At 29.1% G+C, this 18640-nt stretch overlaps 1 protein-coding gene across 5 annotated transcripts in view; it reads right to left on the bottom strand.

The window, feature by feature from the left end:
* Nucleotides 1-18640, bottom strand: part of LOC107453330 (G protein-activated inward rectifier potassium channel 3) — a 100244-nt gene that overhangs the window by 24982 nt on the left and 56622 nt on the right. Inside the window, exon 1 of one of the 5 annotated variants that reach the window (XM_021147830.3) lies at nucleotides 7856-8016. The exons of 3 other annotated variants lie outside the window; for them this stretch is intronic. The gene's annotated coding sequence lies outside the window, so the exon portion shown is untranslated. Of the gene's footprint in view, nucleotides 1-7740; nucleotides 8017-18640 lie in introns of those variants that run through there. One more of the 5 variants, XM_021147831.3, reaches the window with a different exon arrangement.

The raw sequence follows: 18640 nt of genomic DNA, 5'->3' as shown, positions 1-18640 counted from the left end.
CATTAAGTTCGTGATTGCCGTAATAAACTAAAAGAAGTTTCTTTGTTTCATAATAAGGGTTACATCTTAAGCAAAAGATTTTTTAATAAGCAGAGCAAAAGTTTTTAGTGTTATAATTTTCTAATTAAGTATTATGCAGACTATTTATTTCATTAAAAAAACGATTTTTGTCGTGAGTTTGATATTAACTAAGCAACATTCATTAAGAATTTTCGCTAAATAACAAACTTGTTTCATTTCTATTTTATATTTATGCTTTATTTTGTAAAAGTTCATTTTAAGATAGCAACAAAATTAAGATTTTATTAATGTAAGTGTTAACCGTTAACATCTTTGCTGTCTTTCTAGGAACACATGCCGGATTTTTCGAACGGATCAGTTTAAACGACGGATTAGTCTATAGAGATTCCTTATTGTTTTTCGGCCATGGAACCCTAAATGATCGAGCTTCACTTGACGGAACCCCAGCATTATTAAAAAACAAAAGACCAAATATTTAATATGGATAATGAAATGCTTGATATTATAAATTTGGTTTTGATGTACGAATAGGTTGAAAGAAATAAAATAAATTTAATTATGGTTTTGTTAACATTGAGAAAAGTTATCAGAGAACGTAATTCTCTTTTCTTGAAATTAGTAATTGTAATTTAAATTGAAAAACTCGAAGAGCTATCTATCTATGCATCTATATCTATATATATGTCACGGCGAAAGACCGAAATCGGTGGTTGTTGACTTTCACCGGTGAATGTCGATAAACACCAAATACGTCGGTGAAAGATCGAATATTTCATTACGTTCTTGTACATTCGGACCCTCACCGGTGTATGTCGACAATCACAGATATGCTTTGGTGAATGTCCGAAAGATTTATTGTATTCGATCTGATATGAATTTATTCGTGGATATAATTCCTTTTCCCGATATTTTAACCCTACACTGATTTTTTTAAGGTTANATATTTGCCCGATTCTCCAAACACTGATGTTTCTTCTAATCTATCGTCAGTAAGTATTAAAATATAGAATAAATATAAATATATCAAATAAATCTAATAATATTAACGAATAAATTAATATAAAATTGGATATAACAAATATTTCGGACATTCACCAAAGCGACTATGTGATTGTTGACATTCACCGGTGAGAGTTAGAAATAAGAGTATTTAGCGAATATTTCGAACATACACCAAGCGACTACGTGAATGTTGACATTCACCGGTGAATGTCGACATTCTCCAGATTTCGGTGTTTCACCGTAACATATACATTTCATATGATAATCGATCAAAAAACAGGAAAATAATTAATGATGAATGTTAGTCATTTATTTTTCAGGATATTTTTCAAAATAAAATGTAATGGAAGTGTGTCTTAACTATTTGAATGAGTACAGTAGCTCAAGATGTATTGCACAAAAATTAAAAGACATTTTGCATTAAGGATTGCGAAAGTGGAAAAAAAAGAGGAAACAAACCGTCGAGGGAATTTTAGGATGCTATTGTACTAGGAAGAAGATGGGGGGGGGGGGGAAGAAGCTTTCAACATCACTTTCGAAGCGCAGTAATTCAAAATTCTCATACTAAACAAAATTATTGCAAGATAAAATTGGTTTTCCAATTCGATATTTTCCTTTTCGGTGGCGCACCTCTTTAGACAGTCACAGGTTCCACAATCCCAATAAACCTTGTTTTTATTTTTATTTTTTTAGCTATAGTCAGGTACAGGATATCTTGAACACAAGCTCTCTTTAGGCTCTTGTATCAATAACTCAGGCATTCAATCCAATACAACGTTATTAAATGATTAACTTCCCACTTTCATATAGTGACATAAATATATAAGAAGTCCTTTAAAGAGATTTACAAAAAAGTGAAATACCTAACGCGATCTGTTTTTACTTTTATTGCGGCGTCATGGTGCCCTGCTATCAAATAACACGGATCACTAAACAATCAATCATTTTGACACACATAGCGTGCTATATGAACTCAAACCAATGAATAAAACTCACTGAGTATAAAATTTTGATGAAAGATCTCCCACCACTTTTTTTATACAGCTTTTCGGCACAAAAGAAATAAAATCCAAATCTTTTCAAAAGGTTATCAAAATAGTAATAGAGGTTAAGTTTAACAGCTATTAGAGCCAATCTGGATGTAATGCAATGGATGGAATATCAACGTAGTAAAGAAAATGTTATGATATGTTGTCTGAATACCTTATAAAATTAATATGTAAGAGTAAACGACAGTTGGATTCTCAGAGTTTTATGTTGCAATTTAACTGATTTTTGTTTTTTCCTAATAAAATTGCAAGCACAAACCCCTATTAATTGAATAAAAAAAAAAAAAAACAAATTAGCGAATTATATGAATAATTTTTTTTTTTACTCTTTCGTCAATTTTTTTAAATGTTCTTTTTTTTCGACATAATAACGTCTTTAGATAAGTTTACGAAAATACACGAAATTTACTTATAATTATTTTTTAGTGTACCGCTATCCACCAATTTGCAATTTAAATAACAATTTTTTCTAGCAGACGGAAGTATCGCCCTACAAGTAATGAAACTACTGGAGTCGCTACTTTATTCGTAGTTTGTAGTGTAGTGTGCTACTTTTTTAAAACGTAGTGTAGTGCGTAGTGCGGTAGAAAAAAACGAAAAAAGAAAACTGTAGTTTGTAGCGATTCCTGGCAACTACTTTTAATGTTGGCTTAGAAAAGAAATACGGTTGTAAGACAACTAATTTTTCGAATTTAATGGGTACAAATGTTTGGCAATGGAAATGAAACTATGGCTGCAGCTGAGAAATAACAAGAATAACGCATTAAGAATACCGTATGACTTGTATTTAAACTCGCGATTACGAATAATAGGTAATTTATAACTTTGGTCATACTTTCACATGCGAATGTTTGTCCGTGTAACGTTGATGTTATTTCAAAGGAAGGGAACATATTTTAGATGTACTTAAAGGAAAAAGAGCATTAAACATTTATCAAAATTGCAAGTATTTGATAATTTCCAAGCATTTCTTAAATTAAATATTTGCTGCCGAGGAAGATAATAAAAGTTAATTGAACAAATTCGAGAAAAAAAATTATTTTGGAATAACAAACTGGCTCATGTAAACATGAATAAATATGTCTTAGATATTCCCTTGTGTTTAATGTAGGCTGATTTCTTATTTAAACCATTTTGAACATAGGTGTAAATAAATTCTCCAGAGAAGTTCGTCTTCTTAAAGTAGTGAAAAAACAGCAGTTGTAGTTAACTATATTTGTAACAAAGAAGTTGCCGTTGTAGTGAACAACAAACATAACGTAATTTTACCAACCACTGATTTTTTCCTTACGAATTTCACAAGTGCTGTGGTGAACTACAAAAATAATATTTTTCCAACCACTGTTTTTTTTTTCCTTACGAATTTCACAAGTGTTGTAGTGAACTACAGAAATGATATTTTTCCAACCACTAATTTTTTTCCTTACGAATTTCACAAGTGTTGTAGTGAACTACAAAAATGATACTTTTCCAACCACTAATTTTTTTCCTTACGAATTTCACAAGTGTTGTAGTGAACTACAAAAATGATATTTTTCCAACCACTAACTTTTTTCCTTACGAATTTCACAAGTGCTGTGGTGAAATACAAAAATAATATTTTTCCAACCACTGATTTTTTTTTCCTTACGAATTTCACAAGTGTTGTAGTGAACTACAAAAATGATATTTTTCCAACCACTAATTTTTTTCCTTACGAATTTCACAAGTGTTGTAATGAACTACAAAAATGATATTTTTCCAACCACTAATTTTTTCCATATGAATTTCACAAGTGTGATTCAATACTAGACATCGTACATTATGCAAATATTAATAACAAAAGCTGCTTTCAAGAAAAATCATATCGAAGGTGATAAAAGAAACAAAGCCAATTTTAATGTTGCTCTATATTATGCGAGATAATTTTCTTTGCAATCGAGAAATATGCTTTAAATTATAATTTTGCAGACTAACAACTGAAATAATGAAATTCATTCGAAATTCGCAGTATATTGAGCTCTAAATAAAACTACTCATAATATTTAGTTATGGATAGTTTTGTGTTGCTCGAATTAGAGCAGTTCTATAAAGTAAATGCAGAAATTTTTTATTTCTTGCATGGATTCTTGCCGATATTACGAATAATCTCAATTTAACGAATAACGTTTTCTGCACTAATGAAATCGTTAACTTGGGGTTCCATTAATTGGTATCCTTAAAAATTATACACTAAATAAAAAAATTTCCTTTTTTATGCGATTCTTAAAACCAACCTTTTTCATATTTAATCGTAGAAATTAATTTTTAAGCATTAGCCTTAATTTTTTCATGCATTAGATTTCACTTAAGTAATTTTAATTTTATTTTTAAAGAATTTTTTTTAAGTGAGATTGTAAAAGCGAGTTCGGAAAAGATTTTATTGCATCTACTACACTTCCGGCGATTCGTCTGTACTCTATTATTCAAATAAAATATACTGATAAATAAAAATTTCATGGTGACAAATCTACCATATAACTTTTCTTAAAAGAGCACATAAATTTTGCTTAATTAAAAGAACGTTTCGAAAGTCATTAAATACTGCTGCTATTTTAAGCATTTTTTTTCATTTTTCCTCGATAAAGATATATTTAAAGCAATTGCTAATAGCTCATTAATATAATATTCTTGTGTGACGTTTTTTCCTCAATAAATATGAATATCAAGTAACTGCTAATAGCCCAATAATTTAGCTTCATGAGCGGCGTTTTTCATTTCTTCACAATAACTATGAATCTAAAGTAGTTGTTAATAGTCCATTAATATAGCTTCATAAGCGGCGTTTTTCACTTCTTCACAATAACTATGAATCTAAAATAGTTGCTAATAAATAGTCCATTAATATAGTTTCATGAGCGGCGTTTTTCACTTCTTCACAATAACTATGAATCTAAAGTAGTTGCTAATAGTCCATTAATATAGTTTCATGAGCGGCGTTTTTCACTTCTTCACAATAACTATGAATCTCAAGCAGTTGTTAATAGTCCATTAATATAGTTTCATGAGCGGCGTTTTTCACTTCTTCACAATAGCTATGAATCTAAAGTAGTTGCTAATAGCCCATTAATGTAAGCTTTATGTGCGACGTAAGCAATCAAATCACACTTTCATTTCTCCAATCGCTTACATAAATATAGCTGCTATTTAAATTCTTCGTACAACTAAACAATTGACTTCTATCTTAAGTGGCCAGTAAGTTAAATTCAATTTTCTTAGGAGGGAAAAATGCTTTGTTTGAATTATTAGCTTTATCTATTGCAATTCCTTATGTAATTAACAAAAACTGGCCCTTTATTTCAGTGCTTAGTTACACAGTTTTCACTGCAGCGCTCTATATCTTTCGGTAAATTATCAAAATTCTTTATTTTTGCAAAAAAAAGAAAGATCATTTTGTTACAAATATGCAATATTCCATTTTGATCTAATAAATTCTCTTGGAAACTTCATTTTATTGTTTTTTCGCTGGAAAGTTCATTTTAAATATATAGTATTAAAAAAAATGGCAAAACACTTAATTTTTTATTTTGTGGAAAAAAATGTTTTTTTTTTTTTAACAGAGCTATTTCATAGGCATGAAGTGATGATTATTTAAGTATGATCATCTTTCTGACCTTCGTTTTATTGTTGCTACGCTTAATGCTAATGACTCAAACGTTCTTCGTACGAAAGAAAACAAACAATAAAATGGCAGAATACGGATATTTTAATTAATTTTGTAAATAACTCAAAATTTTTCTTGGAATCTCAGGTGCCTCAAATACAGAGAACCATATATTCAATTATCACCAAGTGCTTAAATATTCCAAATGCTGACCTTCGTTTAATTGTTATCGCGCATGAAGCTAATGACTCAGCCAGTCGTTCAATGTAGATAAAGGAAATACGGATAAAAATATGTAATTAGGATAAGCTTCCTGCTCACGACACTGAATTCTATAGTTTTTCCTGGATTCAGGAACAAATTTGGCAAAATAAATTACACAAACATGGATATTCAGTACACGTGTTATTTTTATTCCAAATCAATGCTCGTTAATGCGCATAGCTTGCATCAAGTTGACCTTCGCTTAGCCCAGACAAAAAAAATTAAAAAAAAAGAAGATCGATTTAAGCTATCTAAATTTTTTTTATTCTGATAATAATAAAACATATCTTAAAACACATGTTAAATCATATGTCATATATTGCAGCCACAAACTAAACTTATTCTACAGTTAAAATGCATTTAAATCAAGATTACTAAATAATTGGCTTCATAGTTCCGATAACAAAATTTTAATTTTAATATTTTTTAATTCTTTTTCTAATTACAAGGTAACATATGTTTGTTAATCTTGTTGCGGTGCTTTTTTTTCAAAGTCAAGGAGCAATTTCTCTGCACTTTTAAGAAGTAATTGAAATAATTTTACACAAAATCGAACGCTTCTTTAATATCTTAACTCACTCGGATTATATTTTTCCAAAAAATCAAATAAAGCATCAAAATATATAATAGTGAAAAGATTAGCATATAAAATTGATAAAAATAGCTAAAGATTGCTAATATATAGCAATTTCTGTAATAAATAATGAAAAAAAAATATGTCTACTAATAAGACATAATTTTACAAAATTTAGAGAGTGAAAAAATTGAGAAGAGAATAAATGGAGAAAGCTGCCCAAAATATAATATTCTCGTATATAATATCCAATTGATAATAGCATCTCGTTGCTTTAAAAGCCTTCAGCAATGCTATAATTGATATAAAAATTAGTTGAAAATATGAAATATCTGTATCAAAGCTGTCTTTCTAAAGTTATAAACTAGTAATTGAATTTCTAATTTCTTAATCGATTTAAATATATTTAATTACTTAACATATATAATAATAGATAATGATAAAATGTCTCAAATTGGGCACAGTAATAGCATCTAATAAATATGTAATAAAAGTACAAGTAAATACAAATATATAAAAACATCTCCTCGATTCTAAAAGGAAGCAGATATAAATTTATAATATTCAAAGAAAAAGGTTACAATCTACAAATGAAAAAAAATGGGAGCAATAGTTTAGTCAAAAGGACGGTCATAAGTTCGATCCCTGAAATGGTACATAAGCGTTCTTAGCTATCATAATTGTACGAGTCAAACATTTTGCACTGTATTATGCTATTAATTCACCCAAGCATAATTTTATGCAAAAATTATTTTTGATAATAAAAATTTCCTTTTATCTATCAAGAAATTTTACGAAATAATAGAATAAAAAAAATTTAGATCTCAATAATATCATTGCAACATGGAACTATAATATCGTCCAAATTTTCAGTAACTTAATACGGTGTTAAATAGAACTATATTTTCGTTTACCTTAAACCATTTTATCACATATAATCAAGTTAAACAAGAACGGTAATACGGTAACAATTTCCGATATTATGGTTGAACATGCTCTAACAATTCTAATAATTTACTAATTTTAGGGAGTTTTGAAAAAATCCTCCAAATCTAGCACGTAAATATTGTATTTTACATAGATTTAAAGATAAAACTGATTTTTCAGAAAAATGGCACCTTAAAAAATTAATCACAAAATTTTCTAATGAAACTGGCAAAATTATTCTTTCTAATTTAATGATAACTTTAAATTTCGAACAAATTTACCTGGATGTTCACAATTTTCTTAAATGATGCGACTTTATGAATGAAATATACACACAGATCGGATTCAATATACCCAATGACTGTTTATCGACAGAAAATAAATTGGAATGTTTACCTGAAATCCAAGGAATGTTATCATCAAAGTAGAAGGGAGTCAACTGACTTAAAATATCGCTTGCTTTATAATGCCTAGTGACAAGACCAGGACATATGAGATGGGGCGGTGGGAGGCGGTTCACACATGCATAATCGAGCCAATCAAACGGGGGGTGGGGGAGGCAGGATAATTTGACTGTAATACGTCACAACAAAAAGGAAACTGACTTTGGATGGTGATGAGTACTTTAAACATTTTTTGATCCTTAATGTCTGGCTGGTCATCTTCTTGTTCTCACTTTCAACAATCAATTTTTGCATTTTTCATCACTTCTTTCTCGGACATAAAAGGGAATGTTTTTCGGAAAGTGCGAAATTTCAGTACTCGAGAGATAATGTCACAGTTACATAATTTGATTATTTTCAATTGGAGTGATCTTATTGAATCTTGTTTTACACGTGCTCGACAAGTGGTTCCAATTGTAAAATTATGTTAAATATCCGCTAAGGAAATAATTTAGCATAAAAGAGCATACAAGCACCTCTGAAGTACTTTCGAATGTTTTTCTTTTCTTTTTTTCTTTCAGAATGAAAGATGTTTAAGTATTTCATTTGGTGTGACAACAGAAATTAATTAGTTTTCTATTCCAATGACGAAAAATACATTAAAACGAATAAAACACTATCGACTAAGACAAATATATACATATGTAAACATAGGAATTTACGTATATGATCACGTTTAATATTTCGTAAACTTATATTTTATAACCCTTGTTGAACAGCGGACCCAATTTTGGGTTTACGACTATTAATGCTCATCTCCATAGCCTTGTAATTTTGAACTCAACCCAGCAGACAAGGGAACTCCTAGATCAAGAATTGGGAAAAATTTGCCTTCTTAGCGGACTTTTTGATGGAACTAACCCACATTTGTGTTACATGGCTCAGGAAATCACGAAAAAATCTCACAGTTAGCCTGACGACAAGGGGACTATAATCCGTGATCCGTCTACCATTGAGGATATATATTATGTCAGCACTGTGGTGGGTGTGAGCCGGGTGCCGAATTCGTATCGACCAGCAATTGCTGGAAATCGAACCCGGATCACCTCATTACTCTATGGAAATCTAAAGAATCACTGTTGAGGAAAACGGGACTAAAAACATTAAAACCTGTTTAATTATTAGAAGAAACAAAGTGAAATTGGAAAAAATTTAATATCGAAAACTTTTTCATAGAACAATCAAACTGGTCCAACAACAGATATGATACACTCTGTGCTATGTAGACTAAAGTAAAGAACAACATGAATGAAGCACAAATGAAGTACATAAATAGATGTACTATAGTTTCAGTTCCATAAGCAAAAACGTTCCTTAGTGTCTAAACACCAAATGATGATAGAGAATCAAACTGGTCATTAAATTATCAGATAATCAAACTGGTCATTAAATTATCAGATAATCAAATTGGTCTTTATTCTTTCACTGTGCCTTCTTTAGTAGCGATTCTACAAATTTACATAACGTTTTTTTTTTCTTAGCTTAAATATTAATTTGTAACTCTTAATGTGATGGTTATTTTTAATTTATTTTTCAAAAAGAATTCTAAAGAAAATTATATTACTAGCAGACATATAGTGTACACTTTGTGTATAATGCACAGAACGGAAAATACATATATTCACAATATAATTAACATTTAATTAAGTTAATATTAAAAAGAAATTTCTCCTGCTGACACAAAATAAGACACGTAAAATAAGACAAATTTTTTGTTATCTATCTGTTGGCATAAAATGAGAGACATAAAAGCTTTTTACGAATGTAAAAATCTTTCTATCAGCAACTTCTTTGTTTACGGCTTCTTAATTTTTGCATCTAAGAAACAATTTAATTGATCTTGTAAATTTTTAAATTTTGGCTTTTAGAATAATAAAATTTACGAGAATGTAAAATAGTAACTATTTTAATTCAAATTTATTTTTTTTTATTAAAATTAATTTAAATTATATTGCATTATTTTATTTTAAACAGTTAATTTAAATTGTTTACGATTCTTATTGAAATCAATATCAAAAATATTAAATTATTCAAAGTTATTTAAATTACTCATAACAGTTTTATCAGTTAAAGATTTAAAACCAGTTAAAATACTTAGGAGTAATGGGAGAGGAAGAAGTATACACATATAAAGAAAGGTGCAAAAAAAGGGGCTTTTAATTGTACAATTTAACCATATTTAAGCAGAGCTTGAAAAACATATAGTAGCAAAATATCTGACATGAGTTCGAGGAACCTATTTTTTTAAAATTATTTCTGTTATTGAATGATATTTTATGAATTACATTTCATAATTATTCTACAGAATAACACTTAAAAAAAATATCTGTTTTCCAGCAAAAATACGATAAAAGTAGTACCTACCATTTTATATCAGCCAAATCAATTAATATAAGTACTATAATAGGTTAAACGAAAAGTTCAAAATATTAAAAATTTGTTTTTAATGTTTCTTTTTGTTCTATACTAAACATCAAGAATTGATTGGATTTTTGGAAACATTAGTTTCATATTTTACAACAATCATGTAGTTAAATTAGTGATTGGGTCAAAGGCTCTTATAAATACTGAAAAACTGAGGGTCACCAAAATCACGGAGAGATTTCTATCATTGTGGACAAACAATGTGAGGAAAAACCAGAGACCTAAACAAAGCATTCTAACACTAAGTCAAAGATCACTGCCCTTTAACAATATGAAATTAAAGTTAATTCCAACTATTTGCTGAAAGCCGTTTGATTTAAATGTTTAATGCGCAATCTTTATCTTATAAAGAATACAAAAATAATTTGAAAAAGTTTTTAATTTGTATATTCTGTTTCTAGTCATGAATTTTAGAGATCTAGAAAAAAAAAAGATTTAATGATTTGAATTAAAGGCTTACGATTATTTAAATTTTTTAGAAAAAACTATTGAGATCTAGTTTTAATTAAAAGATTCAAAAATTTAATATTCAATCTCAAAGAAACTATCGAATTTCTCATAACCTTAATAAATATTTTGTATGCAGATTTAGATGCAGGTTGGATTTTACTGCTTTACAGTTTATATTCAATTATGATACACGAGAAATCAAATACAATTCTTTCCATAATATCAATAAAATGCGCGTTGTTTGTTAAAGTGGTAAGTAAATCGGATAAACGGGAGTTATTTAGATCAGAATTCTTTTAATATCACCGAAAAGAACTCTTATATATGTTATAAATAGGCACAATATACTCACCCGATATTCTTTTCTTTTATAACCGTCGTTGAACAGCCGACCCAATTTTCGAGTTTACGACTATCAATGTTCAGCTCCGTAGCTTTGAAAATTTTTAACCCAATTCCGAAGACTCCTGGTTCAAGTATTGAGAGATAATTGCATTCGTGGAGGACTTTTTGATGGAACTAACCCTCATTTGTGTTACATGGCGCAGGAAACCGCGAAAACTTCCAACGGTTAGCATAACGATAAAGGGACTCTAACCCATGATCCGTCTACCGCTGAGGATATTTTTCGTCAGCATTGCAATCGGTATGATCAGAGTGTAGAATTCGTATTGACCATAACTATTTTATATGCAGTTCAAGTCACGATGGCTCAATAGTTACTGCACTGAGCTGCTATTACTAAGACCTGAGGTTCGAGGCCCAAAGAGAGCAAACTACTAAACTTTCTGCAAAATATTATAGATAATATAGAGTGGTAGGCAATTAAAAACTAACAGTTCAGAATATTAGGTCACTTTAAACGATTTTCTACAGTTTAATTAAAAAGGAGTATTTCTTTTAAATTACTCTTTAATTCTGTTCTAAATAATCCCATGCAATTTATAGATAGAAAAAATATATAAAAGTGATTCAAAGTCAAGGATTTAACAAAAAAGTCATATTTCATGCTAATTTAAGTGGGAAATGAAATTTAAATGTACATTTCCACAGCAGGAACAGCATTTCATACGCAAACAATATAGAAATATCGTAACTTTTAAGCCAAATCTAAATAAATTGTAAACTTTCTCAGAAGTTTAGAAATCATCATTTTATTAGAATTGCGTGAAACGAGAAAATTAAAAATAATTACACACTATTAACAAGCAAGCCAGTTTTCATTACTTGGAATATCAACCACTTCTTAACGTAGTTTTAATATTTTATTAGAAAATTATTTTACTTAATATGATATATAATATTCTTGCGTCATGCAGGCGAAAATGTACATAAGTAAAAATATTCAAGTGCAATAATAAGTACAATAATAAGTACAATAGTATAATTATTGCTTTAAATGTTATAGAGACAAGTTCTAGGTACATTTTGATGGATCAAGCCCAAGATACTAAAGATTGTTTTTGCTCTTGTATTCGAGATTATTAACTATATATACTGGGGTATTCATATTCACTCGTTGCTAAGGTAAATATGGTTGTTGCGTAAATTCTTCTCATTAAAATTCTGTAACATACGAACCTTATTAAGTTACTTAGATGATTTCGTAAACTGGCACTCAACATAGTTGTAAGATCACCGATAAAAATTAAGCAGCTCGGACAAAAAATAATTTATTCCAATATAATTACGGTAAGAATTGTAGATACTGCAAAACCTTGACAATCGAATATTTTCTTGAATTTTTTCGTTCACTATTTCTTATTGCATACATTATTTGCGTCTTTAATTTCATTACAATTTNTGGCGAACCAATGGCACGCGTGCCATTTATGGCACCCGACACAATATTTTGGGCACGCCACCGATCACATTTGTTATTACACTATGAATTGTTATTACTCAAATGCTATTACACTATGAAGCATATGTAACAATTAAATTAAAATTCACAAAAAACACGCAAAATAATAAACAATTATTAATGAAAAAAATTAACAATTAATGCTAAAAAAGCAATTAATAACCATAAAAAACAAGCTAACAATAAATAACTAACAAAAAAACAGTCCTGCTTAAACTAACATCTTACAACCCAATATAAGTTATTTGTCATCTAATTTGCAACAACAGAAGTCACACTGATGTTACTTTAAGTTGAATTACGCGTATGACTGAATACATTGCAGAATACTTTTTTTTTCAATGTAATTAAAGAGTTTTGAGTTGATAGTATTTAGTATTATTATTTTCCCAATAATCACGAAGGCAAAATTATTTGACGGCACGTCTATGACCTCATTAAACAATTTTTTGGAAAAAATGGCACGTTGGTGTATAAAGGTTCGCCACCCCTGATCTACAGTAATGAAGCAATCCTTTACTCTATGACCTGGAGTGATAGAGTAATCCTCCACCAATCCTAGATGGGCTTTTTAAGGTTCCAGTGTGGTCTTCGGTGACTTAAATCTTTTTTACTTGTTACTACATTATATTGAGTAACATAACATTGAATTTCCAATCTTTGCAGTCCAGATTATTTTCAATACTTCATTAAATACCATATCAATCCTAATGTTTTATACAACATAATAGAAAGTAAATTTTGAAAGGGAGCTTTATTTTCTACCTCCTTTTCCTCTTTTTTTAAAAAAAAATAATAACGCATCCAAATTCCATACATAATGAAAAATATATACTAAAAAATAAAACAAATACATAAAAAACAATGAGAACTTATAACGTTTTGTTATTCCAAGTATCCAGAATGATTATACTTAGAGATACTTCCTTCGTATACAAATAGCTGAACAACATTTTCTGTCAGTTATGAAAAATTTTCGATCCCTTAATCGCATTTAAGTCACCAATTATTTATTAGAAAAAATGACTGTAAGAGGAAAGTTTAAAAATATTGTTTACAAGTTTTTCTCTAAATTAATCTATTATCGCCCATTCATATTATTGAAAACACTTAATACACAAGATGCCATATTCTTTGTATTTTAACAGTACAGACGTCATCAAGACAGAAGAGGACAATCACTCTCCAAATCCAGCGTAGGTTTTAAAATTGTTCTCGTATTTTGTACTTCTCAATGAGAAATATTCCATTTGTCATTGTTTTGGGTTCTGAGAGGACAGAGTTATTGACGAGGAAGGGCATATTCATATCCTCTAATTCGAATATCGTTACAGGAGTAAAAATTTAAAATGAAAAAAAGATGGCGTCCACTTAAGAACAATAACATAAAATGGACTATTGCCAGCTGAGATTCGATTATGACGAAAGGAACATTGTTTCCACGTTCCGCCCTGTACCGGTCAGCTCCAGTATTACGGAAATTAATAACAATGTATTTATCTAAATTCTGGAACTTTTTTCGAATTGAGACGTGACTGAAACTTGATTCTAAAACTGACGAGGTGTGTACTCTTGAATCGTTTGGTAATTAACTTACGTTTCATACACACTCCTGATTTTATTTTGATTTTGTGTTCAGTTAAGTTTTAGAAAGAGCATCGCTCAAATGTTATTGAAATAAATTCTCTGTCAAATTCGCTGAATATTTAATATTGTATAGTTCAATAATACTCTTTGATAAAAAGAAGTCCTCATTGACACTAAGTTTTAAAATTGATAATTTCCCAGATACGAAGCCTCAAACATAAATAGTAATTCGCAATTCTTTAATACCTTCTTTATATTAGCATTAAACAATAGGCACCTCTTGGATGATGTCCGACTGGATTTTGCACATGTCATGGCCCCTTATGAGGGCTGATTGTTTAAACAAATGATTCTTAGATCTCTACAAATGTACGCACCTATGCATAAACATAACTAGTCATTAATTATTTGAATATTATTTACATTTTGTTAAGGGGTGCCGATCAACACCTTCTAGAAGAAAAAAAGTCTCAACACAGATAAATTTAGTAATACAACGTAACGAAAATAAACTGCGCAGTAGCGGCAATAAACTGCGCCTTGTTTAGAAACCTGAATGCAACACACTCCCAATGGATGTTTTAGGCAATCTCTTTCGATAGATGCCCCAGATGTGGAATCAGTGAGACTAGAAAAGAATTTAATAAATAGGTAGGAAAAACTAACGGAATGATTTATGTTCACAAATGTTTAAATTCATTTTTATGTAAATATGAACAAAAATAATTCCATGGTAAAAAATTATAAAATATTATTAATATTTCCTCAATGCAATATTATTTCAATTTTAACGATCAATATCTTTATTATTAAATTTGTTTGCAAATTATATTTTATATTTATTTTTTATAAAATCTTTAGCTTAAACCAAATATATACCCAAAGAAACATTTCATTTCATCATAAAAATAATACTAATATATTAAGATTTTTCTAATAGATACTAATAGATAATACTAATAGATAATAGATTTTATACTATGATATGGTACCTCCTTCGGTTGAGTGTCTGTCCCCTTCTTCACTTCCTATACGGCACCAAACAACACACAAGCCCAATTTTCCATTCAGGGATTGTGTAATTAAAATGTTGCCACTCAGAAAAGAAATATTTCGGTCAAAAATAATTTTTTGAATAATGTTTAATGTTTGAGATATTTAATGTAAAAATACAATAATTACGTTCAAAAAAATAGTTACATTTTTGCTTCCTGCGATTGTTTTTTTTTTAAATGTTAAAGTACGTTTATTTTCATGATGATAAAAAATTAACCATCGAATTAAAGAGAGAATATTACAGACACTAAATCACATAATGAAGTTTCAAGTAATAAAAGCAAATTAATGAAGTTTAGCGTAATAATACAAAATTGCTATTTTTTTGATACAGTATTAGGCTTAGTACTTTCTTATCCCTCCAGTAAAACTAAAACAGTTTGAAGAAGCAAAAAGTAACATCTAATATTATTTTGTTCAATAAAAATGTTAACGGCATGACGTTAAAAGAAACTAAAAATCTCTACGCGTGATGTTCAAAACCGTGTAGCTAAAATTAATGACGTAGATAAAGATATATTATGATACCTAAGTTTTTATCTCTTACCTTAGTTTAAATAATTCAGAATTTAGAATTAAGAAGTATAAATAAACGCATATGCATAAAAATTTTAAAAGTAGTCTATAGTAAATATTTGTGTACTCCTTTTTTTTTTTTACCAAATCCGCTTGATACCGGTTGAGTTAGTTAGAACTTGTTTTAAACAGCAGAAATCAAGTGCGAACATCATAAAAGTTCTCAATAATATCTTAACGATTTTCAAACGAGTGTATCAGCACCTTTATACAAATAGTTTACTGATGGTTTTGTTGATTATATTTAGGTTGATATACTATGGGTAAAGGTTACAACAGTCTGATAACACTGAAAGTACTATTTAAGAATCGATACTATAAGGAATGGTAAACTAGTGGCATGCCTTAAGTTCAAATAAAAAATGATGATTGTAAAACTAATAAATGAAAAATTTCAGTAATTTAGTAGGTTGATGCTTCTGAATGAACTAATTAGAAAACTTAATTTAAAATTAATACGAAGAAATACAATATCAAGAAGAATATAAAAATTCATTCCTGTATGCAGATTTTTTTTATAACTGTCGTTGAACAGCTGACCCAATTTTTGGTTTACGACTAATAATGTTCAACTCCGTACCCTTGTAATTCTGAATCCAATCCAGAAGACAAGGGAACTCCTGGATTAAGTATTGAGCGAAGTGTACCTACGTGGAGAACTTTTTAATGGAACTAACCCACATTTGCGTTACATGGAGATGAAAATCTCCCACGGTTAACCTGACTTCAAAACCCATGATCCGTCTACCACTGAGGATATATTACGTCATCACTGTGGTCGGTGCGAGACGGGTATGGAATTCGTATTGATCAGCCAGGGCTGGATTTCAAACCAGCTTCATTTCATTGGAAATCTCAGAGCTCTATCCCATGATCATTAAGTTTTTATTTACTCGCTTTTGTGTCTCTGAAGGTGTGAAGGTGAAATCTTGCAATCGATGCTTCGACTATTTTTCGACAAGCTAGAGCACTTAAATCTCTACTTAAGCTCAGAGATATATGAAAATTCAAGTTTCAGTTGTCTTTTGAACCTTACAAGCTCACACCCGTCATAGCACTTTTATCATCAACCGGCCACTTCTCGACTAGTTATAGCACATCCTAATTTATTGCCATCAACAAAAGAAATTATTTAGAAAACTTGAAATTTTTTTCGAACTGGTAGATCTAAAGTTCTTAAATGGAGCTTTCAGAGAAATTTTATTTTGTTTTATTATTATAAATTGTATTAGTAGTATATAATTTAATTACTTAATCGTAATTTTATAATCGTAATTAGTGTTATATAAATTATTAAATATTCATATATTTTTACAGCAACTATAACATAAAGAACTTAACTAAACATGAAAAGTTTCAATAAAAAGACTAGTTAGTGTCGTAAAACCCAAAGAAGTAAATTGAATCTGTATATAACATGAAATCATAAATAAATAAGATCTAAATAGCAGGATGATTTCAGCCTAAAAGTTGTTATAACGGTATTTATGTGTAAACTATTTAACGCTTATTTAATGATTTTTACTTGTGTTATACATCATTTCTTCTGAATATTATTCTACGGTTTTATTACGTTTATAATTTTTATTATTAAACAAATTTAAGGGCATGAAACTAAAAGTGATATTCTTTTAATATAATATTAACTTATTAAATATTATGCACTTAACACGCAACATTTCGTGATAGACAAATTTAGATACAGTTTTACAATAATATGTTACATTACGATAACCACATTATATTCATTGTTAGAATAAATTTTATGTAAAACTGTATCCAATCAACACATGCAGCAACAATGGTTATTGCGAAATAGGAACTTAAAACTTCAAAGAAATAATAGGAACTAACAATTTACGCTGTTGTTAAATAATCTTTTTAACGAATTACATTTATAGCAACCAAAAATCATATAAGAAATTTAAAAACATGTTTGTGATTAAGGTTGAAATAGTAGGAAAAAAAAACGAATAAGTTTTATTGTGAAATTTTTTTAATTTCGTTGTAGAAGAGTTTAAAATAACAGCCCTAAATTTATATGATCGACATTCTTGTTAAAAATATAGTAATTCAGATACATATGTTTTGATTTTGCATAGCATAAGTTAGTGTTACTCTGCAGTTAAATCATTCTACTTAGAGAAAACGGATGTGAAAGTTGCTTATTTTATATCTCCTCTGCCTGTGTTAAATGAATGAACATAGTTAAAGGCAAATACTCTTAAACTTTTATTAAAATATAGGAAAGTAAAAAACATAACGCTTGCAAACGTTAAAATTTTTAAATTGTCATCATAACATCGTAACATTGCTAATCCATTTGACGTATATTAAACGATCACCATCCAAATAAATCACATGACAATATATAACTATGAAAATATTTATTATATTCAACATACGTAAAAAAATTCCCATAACTTTATAGTATAAATCAGTTTTATACAGGCCATTAAATTTCAACAAATTCCTACAGAAATTTATGGAAATTTCCTCATCAAGAATGGGTGAAGGCAAACATCAAATGTAATAAAAGAGCTGAAAGTTAAGAATTACAATAACCGTTTTTATGCAAACATTATATGATGAGATTTATGTCTAGTAGCTGAAAACTCATTTTAACGTGATGTAAACAAGGAGCAGACTTTTATGACAGAAAAGGTTTTTATTGTTTGGGTTAAAGTTAATTCGAGACCTCAATATGACGGAAAACACCTGACATTCACCTTCACTTGCGTCCTTGGACGCCATATCAACCAAAACAATATATATATATAT

The sequence above is a fragment of the Parasteatoda tepidariorum genome, chromosome 2 (assembly GCF_043381705.1).
Source record: "Parasteatoda tepidariorum isolate YZ-2023 chromosome 2, CAS_Ptep_4.0, whole genome shotgun sequence".
Taxonomy (NCBI): Eukaryota; Metazoa; Arthropoda; class Arachnida; order Araneae; family Theridiidae; genus Parasteatoda; species Parasteatoda tepidariorum.
Note: the sequence above shows the minus strand (reverse complement) of the source record. Positions and strands in the feature narration are given on the sequence as shown.